Here is a 25,129-nt window from a genome sequence, read left to right as displayed (position 1 = left end):
CAATTCATAGATATAAACAAACTATTGCTTCTATCATCATCATCTTCATCATCACCACCACCAGCATCATTGCATTCCTGGATTACTGTCATAATCATCATCATGGTTCTGGAAGGAGCTTCTTTTCTAGCTTTTCTTCCTAGTGCTAGGTATGCATGGTGTATGCTTATAACTAGAATGAAAACCCAGCAAGACCAAGGAGAGTCTGTTCTGTTCTAGGGTCTAGAACAGTTTCCAGTAAAAATTGAGTTTGGGGCACTTGGTGGCTCAGATGGTTAAGCATCTGCCTTCAGCTCAAGTCATGATCTCCAGGTTCTGAGATAGAGTCCTATGTTGGGCTCTCCGTTCAGGGGGTAAGTCTGTTTCTCCTCTCCTCCACCTCCCCCCCCACCCCCCCCACTCACGCGCGCGCTCTCTCTCTCTCTCTCTCTCAAATGAAAAATAAATTTTTTTAAGTCAGAGCTTAAGAGACAAATTCATTTTGTCAAATATACAAATTCAGATATTCTGATTTCTTACCCATGTCTTATCCTGCCACACTAACTCTGTCTTGTTAATGAGTACACCATTGTTATTTGAAGTAAGTATTGTTAAGAAGCAAACAAAAACACAACCCGAACATGTTGAAATTTAAGAACAAATTTTGCAACTGGGATACAGATGTATTTTGCAACTGGGATACAACAACAACAGGGCTCAAACACATCAATCTAGTATCTAAAAGATTTTTTCTTCTTAAATTTCAACATTATATTTTTAAGGGAAGTGGAAAAATTCTCAAGATTTCCAAGAACTCCCTGATCTGCATACTTCTTGTAGACTTTTTGCAACAGAATTTGCTGAAATGTCATCAAGAGTATTTTCCAAGTTATACCCAGGATCAGGAGGATTTTTTTTCTTTTAAGGCCATCAAGATTCTTTTTAAAGAAAAGTCAGTCAAGGGTGGTCCAGCATCAATCAATGTAGCAAACCACATTCCTAGAACAAGGAGGGAAACCACATGATCATCTCAACACTAAAAAAAGCATTTGGCAAAATATAACACCTCTCATGATAAAAACAGTTGGAAAAGTAGGGACAGAAAGAAACTTCAATGTAATAAGACACATTTATGAAAAACCTACAGCTAACATATACTCAGTGGTGAAAAACTGGAAGCTTTCCCCCTGAGATCGGGAACAAGACAAGGATACCCATTTTCACCACTGTTATTCAACATTGTACTGGAGGTCCTAGCCAAAGCAATTAGGCAAGAAAAAGAAATAAAAGCCATCCAAATTGGAAACAAAGAGATAAAATCATCTCTAATCATAGATGGCATGATCCTATATAGGTTTCCCTGCTATCCAAAAGCAGAGAGGTTTTTATGAAGCCTTTCATAAGTTGGAATGACATAAAGCAAAGAAACAATGACCATTAATTTCTATGGAAATGTTTTTAAGCTTTCCTAGATCCATAAAATTACCTCTCCTAGGCTGTTCTGGGTAGCTTAGGACACATCTTGCACAAAATAAATCAAGACAAAGCTGAGATGCTCACAGATATACTTCAGAGCTATGGTGGCTTGATGCTGAGATGCTGAGTGTAGTTCTTGCCAAAGGAGTTTGGTGGTACCACTGCCACTGCTCAGGTATTGCTGCCTCTATAACAGCTCTCTGCAAAACAAACACTGAATGCTATTTTTACTTTTCACCTTTTTTCCTAAAAGGAAAAATCCTCTTCAGGTTTCCTCCAGTTAGCAAAAATAGGTACTAATGTAGATCTAATGTAGGTATTTTACAAAAGCAAACTGGCATAATATGAACTTTCAAAAAGCCGGAGATATATATATAAAAAAAAAAAAGCTGGAGATATCTATATATAGAAAATCCTAAAGAATCCACACATACAAAAAAAAAAAACCCTAATAGGAGTAATAAACAAATCAAAAGCGAAATTGTGGGATATGAGATCAATTAGTTGTGTTTCTGTGCACCAACAATGAACAATCTGAAAAGGAAACTAAGAAAACAATTCCATCTACAATAGCAACCAAAAAAATATATATCTAGGAATAAATTTAACCAAGGAGGTGAAAGATCTGTACAATGGTGGTGTACAAGACATTGCTGAAAGTAATTAAAGAAGACCTAAATAAATGCAAGACATCCCATGTTCATGGATTGGAAGACTTTCTATTGTTAAGCTGGTTCTATGATCTAAAGCAATACACAGACATGGAACTTCAAGGGAACCCAAAGAGCCAAAACAATCTTAAAGAAGAATAAAGTTGGAGAACTCACATTTCCTAATTTCAAAACTTACTATGAAACTACAGTCAAAATAATGTGGTACTCATAAAGACAGTCATATAGAGCAATGGAACAGAAGGAAGGACCCCAAAATAAACCCCTACATCTATGACCAATAGATTTTTGAGGAAGATACTAAGACCATTCAATGGGAGAGAGCAGCACCTGGCTGGCTCAGTCAGAAGAACATGCAACCCTTAATCTCAGGGTTTTGAGTTCAAGCCCCATACGGGGTATAGAGATTGCTGAAGAAAATAAACTTTAAAAAATAAAGAAAAAAAAGACCATTCAAAGGAGAAAGAATAGTTTCTTCCAACATAGGGTTCTAGGACACCCACAAGCAAAAGAATGAGGTTGGACTTCTAACTCAGACCATACACAAAAATTAACTCAAAATGAGTCAACAACTAGGGTATGTGGGTGGTTCAGTTGGTTAACCATCTGACTCTTTATTTCGGCTCAGGTCATGATCTCAGGGTCGTGAGATCAAGCTCCTCATTGGGCTCTGTACTCAGCATGGAGTCTCTTTGAGATTCTCTCTCCCTTTCCCTCTGCCCTTCCTGCTTATGTGCTTGCTCTCGCTCTCTATCTCTAAAATAAATAAATAAATCTTTTTTAAAAATGAATCAACATAGGAACCCTGGGTGGCGCAGCGGTTTGGCGCCTGCCTTTGGCCCAGGGCGTGATCCTGGAGACCTGGGATCGGATCCCACGTCAGGCTCCCAGTGCATGGAGCCTGCTTCTCCCTCTGCCTGTGTCTCTGCCTCTCTCTCTCTCTCTCTGTGACTATCATAAATAAATAATAATAAAAAAAGAAAAATCACCAATAAATAAATAAATAAATAAATAAATAAGAATCAACAACTTTCATGTAAGAACTAAAACCACAGGCAGCCCCAGTTTAGCGCCGCCTGCAGCCCAGGGTGTGATCCTGGAGACCCGGGATCAGGTCCCACATGGGGCTCCCTGCCTCTCTGCGTGGAGCCTGCTTCTCCCTCTGCCTGTCTCTCTCTCTCTCTCTCTCTCTCTCTCTCTCTGTCTCTATGAATAAATAAATAAAATCTTTAAAAAAAAAACTAAAACCACAAAAAATTAAAAAAAAATAGGAGTAAATCTTCATGACCTTGGAGTTGGCAATGGATTTTCAAATATGACACAGAAATATAAGCATAAATAAAAAATAAAGTGGACTTCATTCAAATTAAACACTTGTGCATCAAAGGGCACTCTGAAGGAAGTGAAAAGACAGCTGAGAGACTGGAAGAAAATATTTGTAAAACACATATTTGATAATGATTTAGGATCCAGCATATATATACAGAAGTCGTATAACTCAAGAACAATAAGACAACCGGATTTTAAAGAGAGCAAAGGACTTGGACATTTCTCCAAAAAAGATACACAAATGGCCACTAGCTTGAGAAGATGTATCCTTTATCCTTAAAGAACTGCAAACCAAAACTGCAATGTATCACTTCACACCCACAAGGATGGCTACAATCAGAGAGAGAGGGAGAAAGAGAGGGAGAGAGAGAAAGAGGGGAAGAAGAGGAAGAAGGAAGGGAGGGAGGGAGGGGGATGCCTGGGTGGCTCAGCGGTTTAGCGCTTCCCTTTGGCCCAGGGAGTGATCCTGGGCTCCCTGCATGGAGCCTGCTTCTCCCTCTCCCAATGTCTCTGCCTCTGTCTCTCTGTGTCTCTCATGAATAAATAAATAAAATCTTTTTTTAAAAAAGGAGGAGGCAGGAAGGGAGGGAGGGAGGGAGGGAGGGAAAGAAGAAACCAGCAAGTAGTTGGCGAGGACATGTACTAAAGTAAAATAAAGCAGATGCCAGGTCTGGTGGTTCCTCAAAAATTGGACAAACAACTGACTCTATAATCCAGTAACTCCATTCCTAGATGTAGCCCCCCAAAAAATTGAAAGCAAGGGCTGAAACAAATACAGGTAGATGACCATTCACAGCAACACCCAACTTTCTGATGCCCTCACCTTGCTCTCTCTCCAAGGTTCCCCAACCATAGCACTATGGGTTTCGGGGGCTGGAGCATTCTCGGTGTATACGTGTTGGGGTGGGGGGCATCCTGTGCATTGCAGGGTGTTCAGTGGCATCCCTTGTCTCCCTCCACCCATCAGATGCCAGGAGCACTCCATACCTCAGTTGTGACAACCAAAAATGTCTCCAGACCTTGCCAACCACCTCTGGGGACAAAATGCCCTCAGGCGACAACTGATCGACACTCCCAGGTCTCTTCCCTCCCTCTTCCTCCCATTTCTAAATGGTGAGATCCTCCTAGGTCTGGACCCTCCCAGGTCTAGGACCTCCTAGGTCTGGATCCTCCTAGGTCTAGGACCGGTGAGGTCCTTCTGGGTACTCATCTCTTACATATAGCAGGTTCACAAAAAGTTGTAAAAGAGTCAGCAAGAGAGGTCAGAGTCCTGGGACGCCTGGGTGGCTCAGTGGTTGAGTGTCTGTCTTCAGCTCAGATCATGATCCGGGTCCTGGGATCCAGTCCTACATCAGGCTCCCCACAGAGAGCCTGCTTCTCCCTCTGCCTATATCTCTCCCTCTTTCTGTGTCCCTCATGAATAAATAAAATCTTTAAAAAAAGAGAGAGAGGTCAGAGTCCTGAAACTGTTGACTCACACATGCCCTCTAAGGACGGATTTGGATATTCATCATTGGCAGATGGCATCACCAAAACTGTTGCAAATGCTTCTAGCTTCCTTGGCAGCCAAACAGGCTAAAGCACTACATCTTTCCTAGGCAGGAGGGCATAACAAAGTAGAGGAGTCCACAGACCTCCATCATGGCAACAAAGACAACACAGCAGAGAAGCAATGTTCACTGGTCTCCCTGGGCTGATTCAGAGACCCTTAGAGACATGCACCAATTGCCATTCATTTCAGGAAACTTGTGCCCCCTTGGTGTGGGGGTACAGGGTAAGTACCCCCAAAGGGTGAACTGAATAAATGATAAATCCATGCATATACACTGAGCATCAACTGATGGCTCACAACTAGCTGGAATTTTTATTTTGAATTTTCAAAACTGTATCAGGAATGCCAAGGGAACAAGTAGTATCTCTAGAGCAGCTCTGATGTATAGAGTATCAGGCAGGACACTTTCTTTAAAAATATAGGGAATCCCTGGGTGGCTCAGCAATTTAGCACCTGCCTTCGGCCCAGGGTGTGATCCTGGGGACCAGGGATCGGGTCCCACTGGGTTCCCTGTGTGGAGCCTGCTTCTCCATCTGCCTGTGTCTCTGCCTCTCTCTCTCTTTGTGTGTGTGTGTCTCTAATGAATAAATAAATAAAATCTTAAATAAATATTATATGTGTGTATATATATATATACATTTTTAATTATTTATTTATTTATTTATTTATTTATTTATTTATTTATTTATTTATTTTAGAAAGAGCGACAGAGTACAAGGGGGGGGAGCAGCAGAGAGGGGAAGAAGAAGGCTCCCCGCTGAGCAGGGAGCCCAACTCAGGGCTCCATCCCAGGACCCTGGGATCATGATCTGAGCCGAAGGCAGACGCTTGCTTAACCAACTGAGCCACCCAGGCGGCCCAAGCAGGACACTTTATACCAATGTGACCAACTTTAGGTACATTTTATTTTTATTTTTTTAAAAGATTTTCTTTATTTATTCATGACAGAGACACACAGAGAGAGAGAGGCACAGACACAGGCTCCCTCCACGCAGGGAGCCCGATGTGGGACTTGATCCTGGGTTTCCAGGATCACACCCTGGGCCGAAGGCAGGCGCCAAACCGCTGAGCCACCCGGGCTGCCCATAGGTACATTTTAAATATGCACATTTAAAATCATGGGATCTAAGAAATAGTTTAGGCGGATAAACCTAAACTGCCAGCATCTCCTTACCCCAAAGAGAAAGACACTCCAGTCACTGCCCAGGAAACAGAAGAGCCACATCAAGGCAAAAACCATGCTGTAGTAGATTGGGGTTTGGGAACACTGAGAAAGTGTTCTTTACATTGATCCCCACTGGAGAACCAACCAAACTAGGCAAGTTTTGCATCACGTAAGCTCTATGGGAAAACTTGCTCAGGAAATCCTGGCTGGCTGGAGGAGTGGCTAGTGGGACTGCAGATAGAAGGCCAGCCATGTGGCACACAGAGAGAGGTAAGGGGAGGGCAGATGGGCAAGGTGGGGAGGTACACTCATGGTAGGTAGGCGCATGGAGCTGCCAAGCCTGAATTGGAATCTCTAATGAACAGAATAACCAGCAATTCTCTCCAGTTCAGCCCCTCCCACCTCTCCCAGCAAATCCTTTAAGATCTGCTGTTATTCTGAAAGGAGCCATGAATCTAACACCCCACATCTATCTTGCAGAGGTTACCTGCACAGAAAACCTACGGACCCTTTCTTTTTTGCAGAGTAATGATGTGGGATCTAAAGGCCACCACACAAAAACTTTCCCTCAGTAAGTACAAGGACATAAAAGGGGAAACTGTGTGAGAAAGCTTCCAAACAAACTCTGGGCCTCAGTTTCCCCATCTGTAACATAGGGATACTAACTCATGCCCCATTACCTTGCATTTATCTGCTCTTGGCATAACATAAACAGAGAGCATTTAAACATATGTACACATCATGAGTGTAGAGCGTCTGTCAGCCTCCAGTCCTCAGAGTGACTGTGATGGGTATTAGTATGGCTGCTGTACTTTGCTTCCATTTCACAGTTCAGTAAACTGTGGCTCAGAGAAGCTCAGTACCTTGACTTTGCTCAAATCTACTCCTGACACCTATGCCTTTTGCACTACCCCACCACCAAAAGTGGATACAAATAAATTTCATAAAAGGGGCAGTGTTACAATGAGCACATGTATACAATTGTAAAACCAGACACCTGGCTGTGTCCCTGGAAGATGGAGCAGCAGAGCGACACATAGACTAACAATGCCAGACATACACAGTGGTCCAGGAGGAGCACTGTGCAGGTGGTTTGATCTCACAAACAGTAAAGGCCAGAGGAGTCCTCCAGTGAAGTTCTGTGGACCATGCCATGCCGAGCTGTTGCCCTTCACTGACCTGAAAACTGAGCTCGGCTGGAGCTATTTTTATTTCTTGTCAACCAAACCCAAGCAGTAGGCGCCAGGTGCCAGAGCAATCATGGGTCCGGTCATAATGAATGCAGGAAACCACTCCGTACTAAGTGCGCACAGTGACCAAATGAAGACTAGAGGAGGTGTGTGGGGGCAGTGATCATGATTTCTTTCCAGCTGTTCCCCACCCTCGCAACACACACCCATACCTGGCAAGGTCTGTGAGGGACTGAGGGAGGGGTCAGAGTGTCAGTATTAAAGCAGCAATCCTGTTCTGCACTAGGATTTTTCCTCCCACCCAGATGCACTCCTGAGTATATGCTGCCACTTACCATGACTGTGGCCACTGCCACCAGCTCCTTTGTCATGTGGGTCTGACAAGGGCCCACAGGGTGACTAGGGGAACCCAGCCCACAGGGTGTCACTTTTCAGCAGGAGGCTGGTATCATGCATCAGGCCATGGGGGAGGAGTCTGGCTGGCCAGTGTTCCAGCACGGGTGACTTTTCACCCAAGTGAGCCATGCTCTTGTTCATCACCCACAAATATAAGTCACTTATAAAGATCTGTGCTCAGCCTCCCTGACCTCAAGCTACCTGAGAGAGGCTCTCCTCCTCTAGGGCTGGCCAGCCTGCAGGACCTCCCCCTAGCTTGCCAATCCTGTACATAGGCCTACTTTACTGCTTACACAATCAACCTCTCACCCAAATCTGTCTGGAATATGTTTTATTTTTTATTTTTTATTTTTTTTATTTTTATTTTTTTTAAAGATTTATTTATTCAGAGAGGGCGAGAGAGAGGCAGAGACACAGGCAGAGGGAGAAGCAGGCTCCATGCAGGGAGCCTGACGTGGGACTCGATCCCGGGTCTCCAGGATCACACCCCGGGCTGGAGGCAGCATTAAACCTCTGCGCCACCGGGGCTGCCCTGGAATATGTTTTAAATGCTCCCCTAATCAACAAGTGCCTTCTGTTCCTCTGTGTTCATCCATCAGACACTTTGCCTGCGTTTGGCCAACTTAGGCCTGATGGAAAGAGAAGCAGAGCATCAGGATGAAGGGTGGGTAGCCAGGAACCCTCTAGCTGGCAGGTGGATGGCACAAGGTCCTTTTGCTAATTCAGAGATAATTAAGGTGACAGGAGGCAGCCACGTGAAGCTGCTCAAGCCTTCAAAGTTGAGTGGGGAATACCTTAACCCGCACTCCGGCCTGCAGGAACAGGGGGTGTCGCAGGTCACCCTGTTTCCCAAAAATCCATCTGTTCCAACCTACAGCCTAGGAAGGGACACATGAGGATCAGAGAATCCAGTGTCCTTATTTTTAAATGAGCAGAGGCCAGAGGTCCCACATGAAATTAGCGACGTAGCACTAAGGGCCCGCACTAAGGGCCCATCTCCAGGTCAGTGCTCTTTCTATACCAGGGCACCTTTCACAGCAAAAATCCATCCTTGAGCACCTTGTCTGGAAGGTGACCTGGATCCACATCTCAGCTCTGCCACCTAGAAGCAGAGCCTTGGGCAATACAATACCCTCCCTGAGCCTCAGGTCACTCATTTGCAACCTAGGGTAAGGATGTATTTATTGAGATAGAGCTGTCAGGAGTCCAAGGTGATCACCCATGCAGGACACAGACTAAGTACAATGTCCAGTATGGTTCATCCTAGAAAGCACTGTGAGCAGCCTCGCTGAGGACCCAGGGTAGGCTGGGTCGCCACAGCGACACCCCACCACCCAGTGTCATCTCAGACAAATCAAGTTCTCTCTGTGAGCCTGAGTTTCTCTATCTAGAAAAGAAAGGAAAGGACAAAGTCCCACCCATCTTAGAAGATTACTAGGAGGACCAACCAAGATCGACGTAGTCACTGAACACAACCTTCCCTGTCTTGGGGCAGCAAAACACAAAGAACAAGGCAGATGACCGACACTGAGCTTTCTCCTCTACAAATGGACTCACATCTGGGTAACAGGCGCCTAGTGCCACCAGTCAGGCGTTGGGGCCACTCCCCAAGGATCGGCCAGCCCAAATGGGACAAGCAGATACCCGCCCCACCCCCACCCCGGCACATGGGACAGCCCCAGGACTCATCAGCTCCTCAGCCCCCCAGCCTCAAGCTGCTTAGGGCCGGCACTGCAGACCAGGTGCTTCTCGAAGGGCGGAGATCTCTGGGGCCTCAGCAGCTTAGGCTAGCCTGGGCTAACTTCTCATCGGTTCCCTGATCCCATGGGAATATTCCCAAGGACTCTGTATGGTTTAGTTACTGCTGCTGCTGTTTTTTGAGAGGGGGTCACATTTTATGTTATTCAGGAAGAGATTTTTTTTTTCTTTTTTTTAAATTTTTTTTTTAATTTTTTATTTATGATAGTCATATATATAGAGAGAGGCAGAGACAAGGCAGAGATAAAGGCAGAGGGAGAAGCAGGCTCCATGCCAGGAGCCCGACATGGGATTCGATCCCGGGTCTCCAGGATCGCGCCCTGGGCCAAAGGCAGGCGCCAAACCACTGCGCCACCCAGGGATCCCGAGATTTTTTTTTCTTAAAGCCAACATAAGGGTTAAGGAAAGGGAGAAGAGGATGCTAGAGAATGCTATTGGGCATCAGAAGTGATACCTAATAAATCACTGGGAGTGTTTTTATGTCACCAGCGTCTGCTGAGCACCCAAGCTATCACAGCCCTTGTGCTACGAGCTTTATAGGTGTCATCCTATCGACTTCTCCCTGCAGCCCTCTGCATGGTGGCCACATCTTACTCCTCTCCATAGGTAAGGAAACAGGCTCAGTCACTCCCCAAGCTCACACGTCTATGACCCAGGTGGCCTCACTTGGAAGCCCACACTCTTAATCCTCATATGCTCTCAGTCTTGGGGCCGGATTTCCCTCCATAAGTCCTGAGAAAGGTCCCGAGTCAGGACATGTGGGAAGTGACTGCCCAGTACTGCTTGTTTTTTGTTGTTGTTGTTTTTAAGATTTTATTTATTCATTCGTGAGAGACACAGAGAGGCAGGCAGGGACATAGGCAGAGAAAGAAGCAGGCGCCCTATGGGGAGCCTGATGTGGGACTCGATCCCAGGACCCCAGGACCCCAACCTGAGCTGAAGGCAGATGCTCAACCACTGAGCCACCCAGGCATCCCCCAACTGGTTGGTTTCTTAAGAGCTGTGAGCTGATTCATAAACCCATGTCCACTGCTAAGAGACTTAAATGCAACCAAGAAATAGCAGAACCACTTCTCTAGGTTTGGAGTTCTTCTGAGAAAGGCTTTGGGGGAGACAGGAGAGTCCTGCTCAAATAAAGATCAAGACTTTCAAATAGAGACCTATCCACTAGAATCCCAGAATCAGGAAAAGCCAAATCCTTCTAGGGGTAGTAATGATGGGGAGCTAAAAGAGATACTGGCTCTGGGTCTCTGAGGGATGAACAGGAGTTCACCAGGCTGCTGAGGGGGACAGGATGTCTCGAGCAGTTGCTCTTGGCACCATGCTACATGGTAAACTAACTCCACTGGCTAAAGATGGGAGCGCTATCAAAGTTACTTAACCAGGAACAGCAATTAGTGTTCTACTGTAAAGGATACTCATTTATTTTCTTTAATATTTTTTGCACCTGAAGAAGATCTGTGACAATGCAGGTGACAATGGAGAAAGAAATAATCCGAGAGTCTCGCCTTCCCCTATGACTGGGCTGAGGACACTGGGCTCATGAGAGGTCATACTTCCTCACCCCAGAAGGAAAAATGCCCAGGGAGAGCAAGAGAATTGCAACCCTCCCCTCGAACAGACCCTGCTGTCCCTAACCACAATGGCTAATGCACCTCATGCTGGTAAGTAACACGGCATCTTCCTTCATAGTGACAGTCTTATATTCAGGTATTCAGGTTCTCCTTTACTCCTCCCAGAAGTTCTGCAGGGGAAGTAGTTTTTTTTTTTTTTTTTTTTTTTAAGATTTATAAAGAGAGAGGAGGGAGAGGGGCAGAGGGAGGGAGAAAAGAGCAGATGCCTCAACATCAGGGCTCCACGCAGGGCTCGATCTCACAAACCTGAGAGCATGACTCAAGATCATGACCTGAGCCAAAACCAGGAGTCCGATGCTTAAGTGCCTAAGCCACGCAGCACCCCAGGGAAGGAGTATTCTCATCCCATTGCACAGATTGGACATGAAAAACCCAATGCCCAGAAAAGGTAGTGATTTGACCAAAGTCACACAGCTTGGAAGCACATGGAATTCAACCCTGCTCTGCCAGACTCCAAGGCCTGTATTTGTAATAGGTGGAGGTTAGCAGGCTATTGATTCAACTGATTAAATGGAGTCCAAACTCTGGACATGACTCCAGGCTAATCACTCATCAGAACATCTACATCTCTGGAGAATACCTAGTAAGCATAGATTTTTTTTAAACAAAGATTTTTATTTATTTATTTATTTATTTATTTATTCATTCATTCATTCATGAAACAGACAGAAAGACAGAGAGAGAGAGAGGCAGAGACACAGGCAGAGGGAGAAGCAGGCTCCATGCAGGGAGCCCGACGTGGGACTCGATCCTGGTCTCCAGGATCACACCCTGGGCTGAAGGTGGTGCTAAACCGCTGAGCCACCCGGTCTGCCCCCCAGTAAGCATAGATTATCCACATGTCTCTGCTTTGGGACCGAATCCCAAACTGTCTGAGCAGGTGTGCAGTACCTGAGGCCACCGATTTGGAGACACATTCCTGGCCACAGGAAGAACACATTTATGAAAAGCCTGTGAATTTCGGTTTTCCCTGGCCCACTGCAGGTGCTCAATTAACACCTAGTGAGCCAAACCCATCTTTTGATGGGGTTGATCTGCTGGCCCAGGCAAAACTGGCCCCAATGTTCCATCCAGGCCCCTGCCTTGGAGAAATGTCAGAGGGACAGCTCCCTACCTCCAAGGGAAAACTTGTTCAGCTGTCTCAAAGGCTCAGCGGGCTCACTTGTCCCACCAGAGCCTCACCTGAGCCATCCTTGTGCCTAAATTGATGGTCGGACATGACCTGGAACCCGGCCACCTTTGCAGATGGAACTCTATCCGTTCTCTATTCCTTCTGGACCAGGAATTTGCTTTCCTCTCCCATTCACTCATTCATCAGCTGATTATTTCCTGAGCACCTGCCAGGCATGGTGCCGGCTGCAGGAGGCATGGAGCAAACAGGGCAAGGACGGCCCCACCTGTGCAGGATTTACAATCTCACGGCACAGCTAGGAGTTGCCACAAAGGAGAAGCCCTTGCTGTGACACCAGAAAAACATGCCACAGGGGACCCACCTCCGTCTGCCAGGTCAGGGATGGCTTTCTCAATGTAGGATGTTTCTGCTTCGCCAGGAAGGAGTGTGACTTAGCCAGGCAAGGGCAAGGAAGAGTGCTAGTGGCATATGGTGCAGGAGGCACAAAAGGCTAGAAGCAGGAGCCAGGAATTTTGGCACTTTCAGGAACCACACAACCCCCACCCCACCCTACCCGCCGGCACTGAGAAAGGGGTAGAAAAAAAAAAAAAAAGAAAGAAAGGGGTAGAGGAGGTGGAGCAGCAGACAGGGACATAAGACTGCAGTTTCACAAAAGGCATAAGGGACTCACATCTCCTTGGAGCAATGGGAGAGCTACAGGGCAAGAGTGAACAGATGCTGCAGTCGGACAGCCTGGAAAATCAGCCCAACCCCCAACAAACCATGTGACTACAGGCAGAGCAGTTAACCCAAGCTCAGTCATCCCATCTGTAAAATGGGGATAGTAACAGTATAGACATTGGCACCCCGAGGGGGCAGGACAATGCACTCATGGGGGTAGATTGCTTAGCTGGGCATAAATGAAACATGCCCTCAGGAGCTGCTGTTGATTACTGTAGTTCTTCTCGTTAATTCTGCTGCTCAGGGTAGTACAGAGCAGCCACCGCCTTGGAGACCAAGGGGCTTTGCACAAGCCTTCTCCTTCATGTTGAGCTGAGACATGGCGGCTCCTCCTTCCACCAACTGCCCCTGGCTCCGCTGGCCGAGGGCCTCCCTCCAGCCTAGTCCTGAGGCAGAGCCACTGCCCCAACCAGCCTGAAAAGTGGTGATGTAACTAACTCCTCCCAACCTGAGTCAACTTGACCTTCTGGGGACCTGTGCTCTTCTTCCAGGCCACCCCAGCACTTCCTGCCAGCTTTGGCAATCTGATGGCCAATGCTGGGAGGAATCAGCAGAGTCCCATGGGTGATCTGCCACTCTAAAAAGGAGCAACCTCTCCTCTGTCCTCTCCCTTCCAGAACGAAAAGCAAAAATGGCTCTAGACACAGAATCGGAGGGTCTGGGGATTCAAGCCTTGGCACCACCGGCAGCCAGGACACTCCACAGTGTCAGTTCCATATTTGAGTCTCTGGACCTCAGCTTCTCAGTTTTGAAGGATGCCAACCTCACAAGGTCTCTAGGAAAGGACCTGTGCCTGGACGAGCTTGTAGGTTGTGTGGACAGAGGGCAGCACTAGCAGTCTCGAGGGCCATTTGCACCTGCTACAGGGCAATGTTGCAGAAACCTCTCAGGGTGGGGAGAGGGTCCAAAGCACGGCCCCACCCTGGAGACCCTCACTGGCAGGTCATGTTTTCTGCCAGAAACTAAGTCATTTCTGAGTTTGGAATTAAGACCTCAGTGGGCAACACAGCATATTGGTTGGAGTATGGTATGGAGTATGGAGTGGCTAGCTCCAAGTTGTTTCTGCTCTTTACTTCCGGTGTGACCTTCAGCAAATTTCCTCACCTCTCTGAACCTTGGTTTTCTCATGTATTCAGTGGGGATGACAAGAATGGCTTCCTCAGAGTTTTTGGTGAAGTTTACATGAATTAATATAAACAATGCAAATGAAGAGTGTTCTAGGGGTGCCTGGGTGGCTTAGTCAGTGAAGCATCTGCCTTTGGCTCAGGTCATGATCCCAGGGTCCTAGGATTGAGCCCCACATGGGGCTCTCTGCTCAGTGGGGAACCTGCTTTCTCCCTCTCCCTGCCACTCCCCCTGCTTGTGCTCTCTCTCTTGTTCAAATAAATAAAATCTTAAAAAAAGAAGTCTTCTGGGGAACCCTGGGTGGCTCAGCGGTTTGGTGCCTGCCTTCGGTCTGGGGCGTGATCCTGGAGTCCTGGGATCAAGTCCCACATTGGGCTCCCTGTATGGAGCCTGCTTCTCCCTCTGCCTGTGTCTCTGCTTCTCTGTGTGTCTCTCATGAATAAATAAATAAAATCTTAAAAAAAAAAGTCTTCTAATATTTGTCATACTTTCCATGACACACAAGCATCACGCTAAGTGCTTTATCTAAGATCAAGGTCAAGCCACTGTTATCACTTATTTGAACCACTGTATAAGCCTCTTGACCCAGCTCCCTGACCCCAGTCTATGAAGCACAGAGAAGCCAGGAGGAACCTGTAAAATATTCCTTGTCCCAGGGTTACAATTTCTAAGCATGTTTCCCACTAGAAGGAACCAGGACTGCTTGGGAAAATGGCTCATTCAGGGCTGGGGCAGAAATGTACACCTTGAGCTGCCATTTTTTGTCCTGCCTGAAAGCAAAGACCCTGAAGGGGCTTGCCCTGCCAAACCGATGCCTGGGCCCGTGAAAATATGATTGTTGCAGTGGACTGAAATACATCCAAGCAGTCTCATAAATCATGCGGTCATCACGTTCCTCAAAACAAAAACAACCTCACCAATACCTCAGGAGCTTGCAATGGCACCACTCATGACTCTGAAAACTGACTTACCAAAAAAAAAAAAAAAAAAGCCCCACGTTTCAGGGTTGCCAGATGGTTGTTATAGAATGAGAGAGTTGTGTTATAGAATGATAGCTAATAAGTGAACGAGGATGGAGAGAAGTAGGAAACCACATTTGCAACCAGTAAGGAAATTATATTGACCTAGGTAGGCTCTGATTGTCCATGGCTTATAAACTATCTAGTGAAAGGCTGCTGGAGACTTTCCAATGGAGATCATTGGTTCTCACGCTCACTGATGAGTTCACATCACCAGAAGTGGGATAACCTGACGTTATGATCCTCTCGATGTGACACAGTAGACATCATCCAGCAAGATGGCAGCACCTTTGAAGTATTCTTGTGAAGGACTTGGACCTCAATTGAGTCAAGCCTCTAAGACCTAAGTACTAATTTCTAGGGAGAGAGAAAGATGTTAAATGACACTTGAGACGTGCGTAATCAGCCACATCCAAAATGCTGCAAATTCCATGGGACAAATGACTGAGTTTCTTCAATAAGTAACTGGTATTTAATAAAGGCAGGGGTTGGCTATTACAGATGAAGAGAGACTTAATAGGACTTTTTTGTGGGTCCTGATTGGAAGAGAACAAGTGCTCAACATCTCAGATGGTCAGAGGGCAGTGAGCATGAACTGGGTACTTAGTTAAGGAAATACTACTATTGTGTTGGAAACAATCATGGCAATGGTTTTTTAAAAATCTATCTCTTTTCGATACTAAATACTAAAATACTAGATAAAATACTAGATGAATACTAAAGTATTTATCTAGCTCTGAGATTTGCATGAAACAATCTCCTAGACACCCCCCACTCCCACTCTTGACCCCAGAACTCTAGTTAATGCCAGGCTGCTGAAGTACTCAAGGGGAAAGGTACTTACCTCTGCAATTGAAGTGAAATGTGAGGGGTGCATGGGTGCTTGCTATGCAATTCTTTCAACTTCATTATACATTTGAAATGTTTCACAGTAAAATGGAGAAAATACAGGGAAAAGGCTATATGGTGGATAGATAAAACTAGAAGTACAGAAAGGTGATAGTTATTGAAGAGAATGATGAATACTCACTATTGGGACTATCAAAATAAAAACCTTTTGTACAGGAAAGGAAACAATAGTATGGGGTTCACCATACTATTCACTTGACCTCTGAATGTGTAAAAAAATTGGGGCACCTGGATAGCGCAGCTGGTTAAGACTATTGGTTTCAGCTCAGGTTGTGATCTTGAGGTCGTGGGATCAAGCCCAGTGTCAAGCCCCTGGTCAGGCTCTACACTCAGCGTGGAATCTGCTGGAGATTCTCTCTCCCTGCCCTTCCCACTTGTATGTCTTCTGTCTCTCTATATATAAATAAATAATCTTAAAAAAAAAAAAAAAGTTAACTTGTCTTCTATGCCAAAAAGTTAAGGCACCCTGTCTACTGATTAAAACCTGTATATTAGTACCAACAGTTAAGATTTATTAGTACTTCCTGTGTGCCAGGCTCTGTACTAGGCATACTGAGATCAGTATCATAAAAAGTCTTTTTTTTTTTTTTTTAATTGAAGCATAATCTCAAGGGTTCAAGAATTAAACTTGCCCAAAGTCACTCTGGCAGTGAGCAGAATGGAGTTTCACGTTCTCAGTGGCTTCTCATTGCACTCCTTTGTGGTCTGCGTGTCCCTGAGGATCTGGCCCCTGCCCAGTCTCCAGCCACTGGTCCTCCTCTAGGCCCTCTGTGCATGTGGGCCCATATTTTGGAATGTTCTTTCCCTTCACTGCACCCTGACATAGTTATCTCTTGCTCCTTTTTCTGTTTTTGCTCCAGTGTTCTCATCCCAGACCCGCCCTGACACCCATGGGTCTTATTCTTGATGACATGTCCCCTTTCTTCATGTCACCACATGCTGACCTGACATTATTGTCACCAATACACTTGCTCATCTCTGCTTGTGGAAGGTAAGCTTCCTCGGGACAAGGACTGGCTCTGTACTGCCCCTGGCTCCACAGGGCAATGTCCAGCCCATCCTTCCCTTCTCCCTGGAGTGTCCTTCTGCCCCAGTGAGTCTCTGGCATATGAATGTCAAGGTCAGACAGTGGGCAACCACCTGAACAAGCAGCTGAGTCCTCACCACTACCCTGCTCCCTCCCTCTTCCTGTGACATAAAGAGCTGTCAGAGATACTGCACTGAATGCCAGGCCCCTGCTCTATGCCCTCATGGCTCCCTGTCCTCTCCCTCCCTGCACTCATCACAGACTGCAGTCATGTGTGAGGTCACTTTACATGCACAGCCATCTTCCCCACTAGAAAGTAAACTCCATGAGGGTAGAGGGGCCTAAAACCCAGGTCTTTTCAGATTTCTCAATGGTCCTCATACAGGCTCCCTGACCCCCTTCACCAGCAAGTGTTAAAAAAAAATTATTCTGGCCATACGGCACTTTTGTAAATCAAGCATAAACACAGCAGAAGGCATACAGCAATCTTTAAACAGATCAAAGAAATAGCCAAATGATAATAAAGGCTAATGTTTGTTAAGTACTTACTGTATACCAGGTCTTATGCCATGCACTTCATGTTTATTATTCCTTACATGTCCACAAAGACTCTAAGAAGTACGTGCTCCCATTTTGCAAATGAAGAGCTGAGGCAGGGGAGGGATCTGCTGCCCAAGGTTCCATTCTGAAGTGGCAGAGCTCGGGGGTCTTTATGTGTCTGCTTTGTGCTTCCCCTACACCCACCACCACCTCACCCCAAGCCTGAACATTACTCCAATGGCCTGCTGGCAGATCTCCCTGTTCCAATCCATCCAGAACCTGGAAGGCTGGGCTCTGGCTCTGTACATACACACATACACACAGTGCCCTAGAGCCCTGTACAGAAACTCCCGACTGTGACACTTATCCATGGAAGGATCTTGCCTCTGGGATTCTGAAGGAAAATTGAAGAAGGGACAAAATGAGACTATTCTTTGCTTCTCAGGAGGTGCCTCTGAGACACCAGCCCTGAAAGATGGTCCCCATTGCTGCCAAATCCCAAAGTCATATTTTGGAGAGTCCCACCACGGGTTAGTAAATTCAAGGCTCTGCGAAGTCCTGCCAGAAAGGGTCTGGGCTACCTATCGGCAGCCCAATGTTTCCTAAAATGTAACCAGAGCCCCTTCTCCACTTTACATAGGTTATTCCTTCAAACTGCAGGGCCCCTAAGTCCCACCTTGTTGGGAATGTGGGAATAAGAGATCACAGCCTTCCTCATAACAGAGTGTGGAAGGAAGATCTGCTAAGAGGGGTGTTTCCAACAACTAATAATTCTAGTTACTCCTGGAGCCTTAGATGTTTACTTCCAAATAGAAAGGAGGATATACATAGGGTTGTCCTTTCTTGTCACTCTTGCCCATAATGTGATGTGATTTGATTTGATTTGAAAGGGTGGTACTTTAAAGTCCAACAGGGGTGGCATAAATCCTAGGCTACCTGAAGAGTGAGGGCTGTATTCCAGAGTTCCAGCAGAGGTAAGGGTGCTGAGGTGTGCTAGGTGGCCCAGAGAGGTCCAGAAAGCAGGACTTCTTGATGTGGGGCTGACCTGGGTGGAGACTGTCATTTGTTTGGTGATTGACCTGAGCCAATCATGCAAATTCTACAAACCTTGGTTTCCTGGTTTGGGGAATGGAATAAACACCTCGTCCTATGATTGTCCTTGTGCGTAATTCAACACCAGCTGCGTGCCAACCACTTAGTAATCAGTATCTCAGGTTCCCTGTTGTGCCCAGGCCAAATTGCCCAGCACAATCTAAACAAACATGTTCTATCTTCCTGGAGAATTCTATTACTTTATGGTAGTAAGTTTACTGTTATTATAACAAAGAGATCTATTAGAATAGAATGTGAAATATGCATGAAGCTTTCAGATAAAATGCACAATTTCTGACCATGCTTCCAGGCAGGCTTCCCATGGTACAGATGCATAGTTCTTTAAAGATCCTGGAGTCAAAATTCAGAGGAAGCTTTAGAATAAAAAAGTTTCTACAGGGTAAGACTTTGAGGGAGTCTCTACTTGAAAAGATTAAAATATCTATTGCCCCCTGAAGAGCAAGATCAAGTATCTCCTGTAACACTATAATTTACATCTCATATCTAAAGATAATAAAACAGAACTTACATAGCACCTGAGCAGAAGCAAGCAAACAAAAAACTTTCTTTGCATAAACTATTGGGACTATCAAAATAAAAACCTTTCGTACAGCAAACGAAAAAAAAAAAAGGCAACTTACTGAATGGGAGAAAATATCCGCAAATGATGTATCTGATATGGGGTTAATATCCAAAATATGATAAAGAACTTATACAACTCAACACCAAAAAACAAAAACAAAAACTGACTTAAAAAATGGACAGAGATCCTGAATAGAGATTTTTCCAAAGAAGACACACAGATGGCCAACAGATAGGTGAAAAGATGTTCAACATAGTTTATCATCAGGGAAATACAAATAAAAACCACCATGAGGGGCACCTGGATGGCTCAGTTGGTTAAGCATCTGCCTTCAGCTCAGGTCACAATCCCAGGGTCCTGGGATCAAGCCCTGCATCAGGCTCCCTGCTGAGCAGGGAGCCTGCTTCCACCTCTCCCTCCTGCTCTTGCTCTCTTGCTATCTCTGTCAAGTAAAGAAAAGAAAGAAAACCACAATGAGATACCACCTTACACCTGTCAGAATGACTAAAAATCAAAGACAAGAAGTAACAGGTGTGTTGGTGAGGATGTAGAGAAAACGGAACCCTTGTGCACTGTCAGTGGGAATGCAAACTGGTGCAGCCACTGTGGAAAACAGGATGGAGTTTCCTCAAAAAATTAAAAATGGAATTACCATATGATTCAGTAATTACACCACTAAATATTTACCCAAAGAAAATGAAAACACTAATTTGAAAAGATACATGCATCCCTATGTTTACTGCAGCATTGGTTTTTTGTTTTGTTTTTAAGATTTTATTTATCCATGAGTGACACAGAGAGAGAGAAAGAGAGAGAGGTAGAGACATAGAGAGAGAAGCAGGCTTCATGCAGGGAACCGTATGTGGGACTCGATCCAGGGACTCCTGGATCACATCGTGGGCGGAAGGCAGGCGTTCAACCGCTGAGCCACCCGGGCATCCCTGTTTGTTTGTTTTTTAAAGATTTTATTTATTCATGAGGAGCAGAGAGAAGCAGGCTCCCTGTGGGGAGCCAGAAGCAGGACTTGATCCCAGGACCTCAGGATCATGCCCTGAGCCAAAGGCAGCCACTCAACACTGAGCCACCCAGGCAACCCTGCAGCATTGTTTACAGCAACTAAGATAAGGAAGCAGCCCAAGCGTCCATCAATAGATAAATGGAAAATGAAGATGTGGTGTGTGAGTATATGTGTATATATACACATTTGTGAGTACTGCATAGCATACAGAGAAGTTGAACCACTTCTGGTGTATACCTGAAACAAATATAGCATTGCATGTCAACTGTAGTCAAATTTTAAAAAATGTTTTAAAAATCTCCTTTGCAGAGGCATAACACTCTTTCCTAGAGCTGCTCAAATAAATTTATGAACTGAGGATGTTTGTACCTCCAATCACATGACTGAAGATCAGCTGAGTCTTTCCATTTAAAACTTGAAGTCACTGAAGAAATCGTATCTTCTAGATATCTCCCATGATACTATTAGAAGAAGAAAAAAAAACAATTCATAAAACAATGTCTCTATCTTGCAGTTGTTAAATGAAAAGACTGGCTTTCCAGGAGTTCCTCTATCAGCCCTCAGCCCTGGCCCCTTAACTCAACCTATATGGAAGCCCACTGATGTCAATCCCAAAGAAGCTCCACACCCAGCGCAGAGCCTGACTCAGGGCTCCATCTCACCACCCTGAGGATCCTGACCTGAGCCAAAATCAAGAGTGGATGCTTAACCAACTGAGCCACCCAGGCACCCCTAGGGTCTGCTTAAAAAAAAAAAAAAAAAGAGTAATAGTTTGAGAGATTGAACATCTATAAGAAACAGAATAGTCTTCCTTAAGACAGAAGGGAAAAAAATCAGTTGCCTTTTCAATTAACCTAAAACCTCAACCAACTTTTGGGTTTGTTTAATCAATGGAAGAGTTTGCAGATTCCCAGCAACACAACCATTTATAGAAGCAAAGACAGGCCCTTCTCCTTCATCTATGCTGTATTTCCAGCCCTCAGAACAGCTCCCTGCAAACCTAATAGGAATTCTTGTTAACCTGGAAAGCCCACATACATATATCTGCAAAGGGGCTGCTCTTCCCATGCAGAACCCCACCCCCCCCAGACCCCAGCCACATGGATGCCAGCTTGATAGTCAGTGACCCCAGGGGAGGGTAAAGCTCACTTACCACCTGTCCCTCCACCTTTCCTTTGCCTGTGTCCTCTCGATTGTGTGTTCAGGGTTGCATTTTCCGGGTTCCTTGTTTGTTGAGGGCCTGAATCTAAGCTGGCTAGCTGCTCACTGCCGTGACTGTAAACGTCATTTTTAGATTAACTGGCCCCTGCGGTTTAAAAATATCCCTGGAGCACTTAACCTTCAAGGCACTGGAGCAGTACTGGCCCAGGCGAAGTGGAACAAGATCTCGCACCAAACCACTCGCATGGCCCTGCCACCCCTGGAGGGCTCTGCTTGCCACCTTTCAATCCCAGACTTTGCTTTATTTCACAATTCTTAGAAACCTAAGCCATGGGGCATCTAAAGTCCAAGTTGTCCTAAGTGGTAATGACAAAGTCATTCTGGCCCTCCTAGGACAAGCAGAAAATGAATTGCACGCAGGTTGTTGAGTGTTTGAGATATGGCTTCTGGAGCAAGCCCACAGTGAAAGCTCTAAGGGGTTCATTCACGCAATTGTTATCAAAGGATCACCTGGCTTCTCCCTCCCAAGGAAAGATTTGGTAAAACTTTCTCAATGAAAATGCCTCTCAATAAAATGTTTCATAGTTCTTGTGGCTTGGAGAAAAAAATCCACCCTCAAATAGTTCCACTTCCATTCTGGGTCGCCCAGTTCTTGCTAGAGCCCAGCAGGGAAGGCAGAAACCCAGTGCACGCTGTCCTTACAGATTGTTCTGTGACGTGGGGAGGGCTGGAGGCATGTAGGACAAAGGTCACCTCTAGGTCCAAACCAGAGCAGTTAAAGCTGAGGTCACACAAAAGGGGGCAGTGCTCCGACGGCGGGTTAAGGGGGAATAGCAGCTTGGTGGCCCCAATTTCAGTAAAACAGGTTGCACCTCACCAAACAGCAAGTGGAAAAACCTGCAAGGGCCCCAACCTATGCAAAGGGGTTAGAATAGTGGCGGGGACAGGTGCAGCCAGAGCAACTTGCTTTGCCATCTGGTTTTCCAGAAAGGAAAAGTCAACAAATTGCGACTTGCAATTTCTCCACTGGACTTGTAAGCAGGAAGCGTACTCTGTGCCTGCTCCTGAAACCCTGATACTGTCACCTGCACCCTGGGACAGCACCACATAGGCTCTACAGGCGTGGAGGATGAAGTCATCCGTTCTGTAGGAGTGGAGGCCCTGGTGCGCAGCCTGCACACCTTCCATCCTCCCTGATTGGCAGCCCTGATGACGGGGCTTTGGTTACTCAACCAAACAACGTCGCTCAAAGAATAGCTTGTGCAATCCCCTGAGCGAGGCCCATTTCTGACTACAAACATGTCCTGTTTTTTTTCCGGGAGAATAATCTATGCCTCAAGGAAATTCTGTACACTTCATGTGGAAAACCTTCCTATAACAACTTCAAAAAACGATGGGGGCAGAGTGTAAATAGTGACAAGACAGCTGGGCTTTGGAAACAGGCTCATGCAGATTCAAATCTTGTTACCTGTGGCTCTAGGCAAATGACTGGGTCCGTTTCCTCATCCAGCTATTTTGCCATGTGGTTGGGAGAAAGGAATAAAATGACATACACAGATATTCTGGCATAGTGGCTTGCTCGTAACAGGCAATTCATAATGTCTTCCTAACAAAACTCCTTACTTTCTGACAGGAGACTGCAAATGCTCCTGCTCCCCCTACACACACACACACACACACACACACACACACACACACACGAACGGAAGAGACCACAAAACTCAAAACTCGTTCTGGTAGCTCAGCTATCCTCTGACACTCTTTACAACCATAGGTATTTTCTAGAAGCTGAAGAGCAGGCTTGAAACCCACTTAGTAAGTTCATAAACTTTTCCCACCAAATGCAAGAACATTCACAGAGAAATAGATTTCTTCAAATACATCTTAGATTCAGAAAGTCCTAAGTATCGTTATCATCAAAAAAAAAAAAAAAAAAATTAAGTGACCACATGGCGTAAGAAAAACAGGTTATCTGGAAAAAAGCTGAGGGATCCCTGGGTGGCTCAGCGGTTGGCTCAGCGGTCTGGCACCTGCATTTGGCCCAGGGCGCGGTCCTGGAATCCCGGGATCGAGTCCCATGTTGGGTTCCCAGCATGGAGCCTGCTTCTCCCTCTGCCTGTGTCTCTGCCTCTGTCTGCGTCTCTCATGAATTAAAAAAAAAAAAAAAAAAAAAGCTGTGCGGGTCCTGCTATAAACTGGACACTTGATAAAAATATTGATGTCTCCTCATCCCCCACGGAGGACCAATTTTTTTTTTTTTAAATTTTTTTTTACGGAGGACCAATTAAATCACAATTTCTGGGAGCAAGCCTGGCTTTGATAGTTTTTAATTTCTCCATGAGACAAGGAAACCAAAGGGACCCATGAAAGAAAAAGCTGGTTTCCCGCCCCCTCCCCTTCTTTTCCTGCTTCTATTTTGCTAGGATCTGACCCCCATCCTATCCATGCCTTAATGTCTGTATTCCTTGCAAGGGATAAGGAGTTAATGACACCTTCGGAGTCTTCCAGCACAAAAGAGAGCATCTCAGGAAGGACGGGGCAAAGCCATAGCATGCATATTCCAGATCACTGGTACTAGACAGCTTGATGCCAAGATCCCCTGGCTCCAGGGAATAAGTGCCTTGGGATGGACACCTGGACCTTATTCTTGCTCTCACCAGCACCTAGGTGCCTGGGAGGACGTGTGCATCAGACCATCATCAGTCAGTAAAAACCCCAGACCCCAGACAAAAATGAGACTCCAGATTCTTTTCCTTCCCCAGTCTTTCAGATGCTCGCTCTGTATCTGCCATCTTCCATAAACCCTGCTCTCACTTCCTGCTGGCTGCTGTTTGACTTCCATCATACACGAAAGCCAAGGACTCTCGTGGCTGGTCTTGCAGTACCCTCTGGGTCATTGGAACTGGCCTGCCTGCATCACCCAGGTGGGTACCTGTGATGAGGCTTAGGCTTACCAAGGGCTTACTGAAAGCCTCTGGTTCCCCCACGCCCACAAATGCCATCAGCTGAGAGGACCAGGAGACAGGATATACACAACTTGAGTAGCAAAGAATGCCAAGTACTGATCTCCTAGTCTGTCCCACTCACCAACATCTGCATTTCCAAACAGACTTCAAAAATTTAAAGATTCCAACCAAGATCATCAACAAGGTGATCTGAGGTTGGCAAAGCCAGATTCAAAGTGTTGGAAGGACTCAAAGTAGGAAGAGAGGCCACCTAAGTTCCAAACTTTTCTCAGCTTGAGTCAATAAGGCAGAACCCCCCAAAGTAGCCCAGAGCATCCTACCTGTTTTGCCTTGTAGGTCTCCAAAGACTGACAAGAATGAAAAGCCACTGCCACACACACACACATGCCTCAAAAAGTTTGCTTCTCCAGTCCAAAACTCTAAGACTTAATTCTAGGTGCAAACCAAAGCAGAAAGCGAATTTCAAAAGGGACAGAATGTATTATGTAATAGTGGGAGCATACTAATATGCTAAAGTCTAAAAGAAAAAAAAAAAACTTCCATTCTGACTTTGCCCTGCTGGACTCAGTTCAGATAGTGACTTTCGCACGATTATTTTATAACATAGGACATTTTGCAGTAACTGACTTCCTTGTTTTCCAAAAGCCTTCAGCAGATATTCTTCTTGCCTGAGAAGGGAGACAATCA

At 45.6% G+C, this 25,129-nt stretch overlaps 1 protein-coding gene across 4 annotated transcripts in view; it reads right to left on the bottom strand.

Moving 5' to 3' along the window:
* ACACB (acetyl-CoA carboxylase beta) overlaps positions 1–24,892 on the bottom strand; it is a 132,333-nt gene extending 107,441 nt beyond the window's left edge. Inside the window, exons 1-2 of one of the 4 annotated variants that reach the window (XR_005983814.1) lie at positions 21,469–21,602; positions 20,685–20,776 (exon numbers count right to left, since the gene is read on the bottom strand). The gene's annotated coding sequence lies outside the window, so the exon portion shown is untranslated. Of the gene's footprint in view, positions 1–7,697; positions 7,718–20,684; positions 20,777–21,468; positions 21,608–24,762 lie in introns of those variants that run through there. The other 3 variants (XM_041729464.1, XM_041729465.1, XM_041729466.1) reach the window with 3 other exon arrangements.
* Between the last annotated feature and the right edge of the window lie 237 nt (positions 24,893–25,129).

Source organism: Vulpes lagopus, chromosome 14, assembly GCF_018345385.1.
Source record: "Vulpes lagopus strain Blue_001 chromosome 14, ASM1834538v1, whole genome shotgun sequence".
NCBI classification, from domain to species: Eukaryota; Metazoa; Chordata; class Mammalia; order Carnivora; family Canidae; genus Vulpes; species Vulpes lagopus.
The sequence above is the reverse complement of the archived record's forward strand: the minus strand, read 5'-3'. Positions and strand labels throughout refer to the sequence as shown.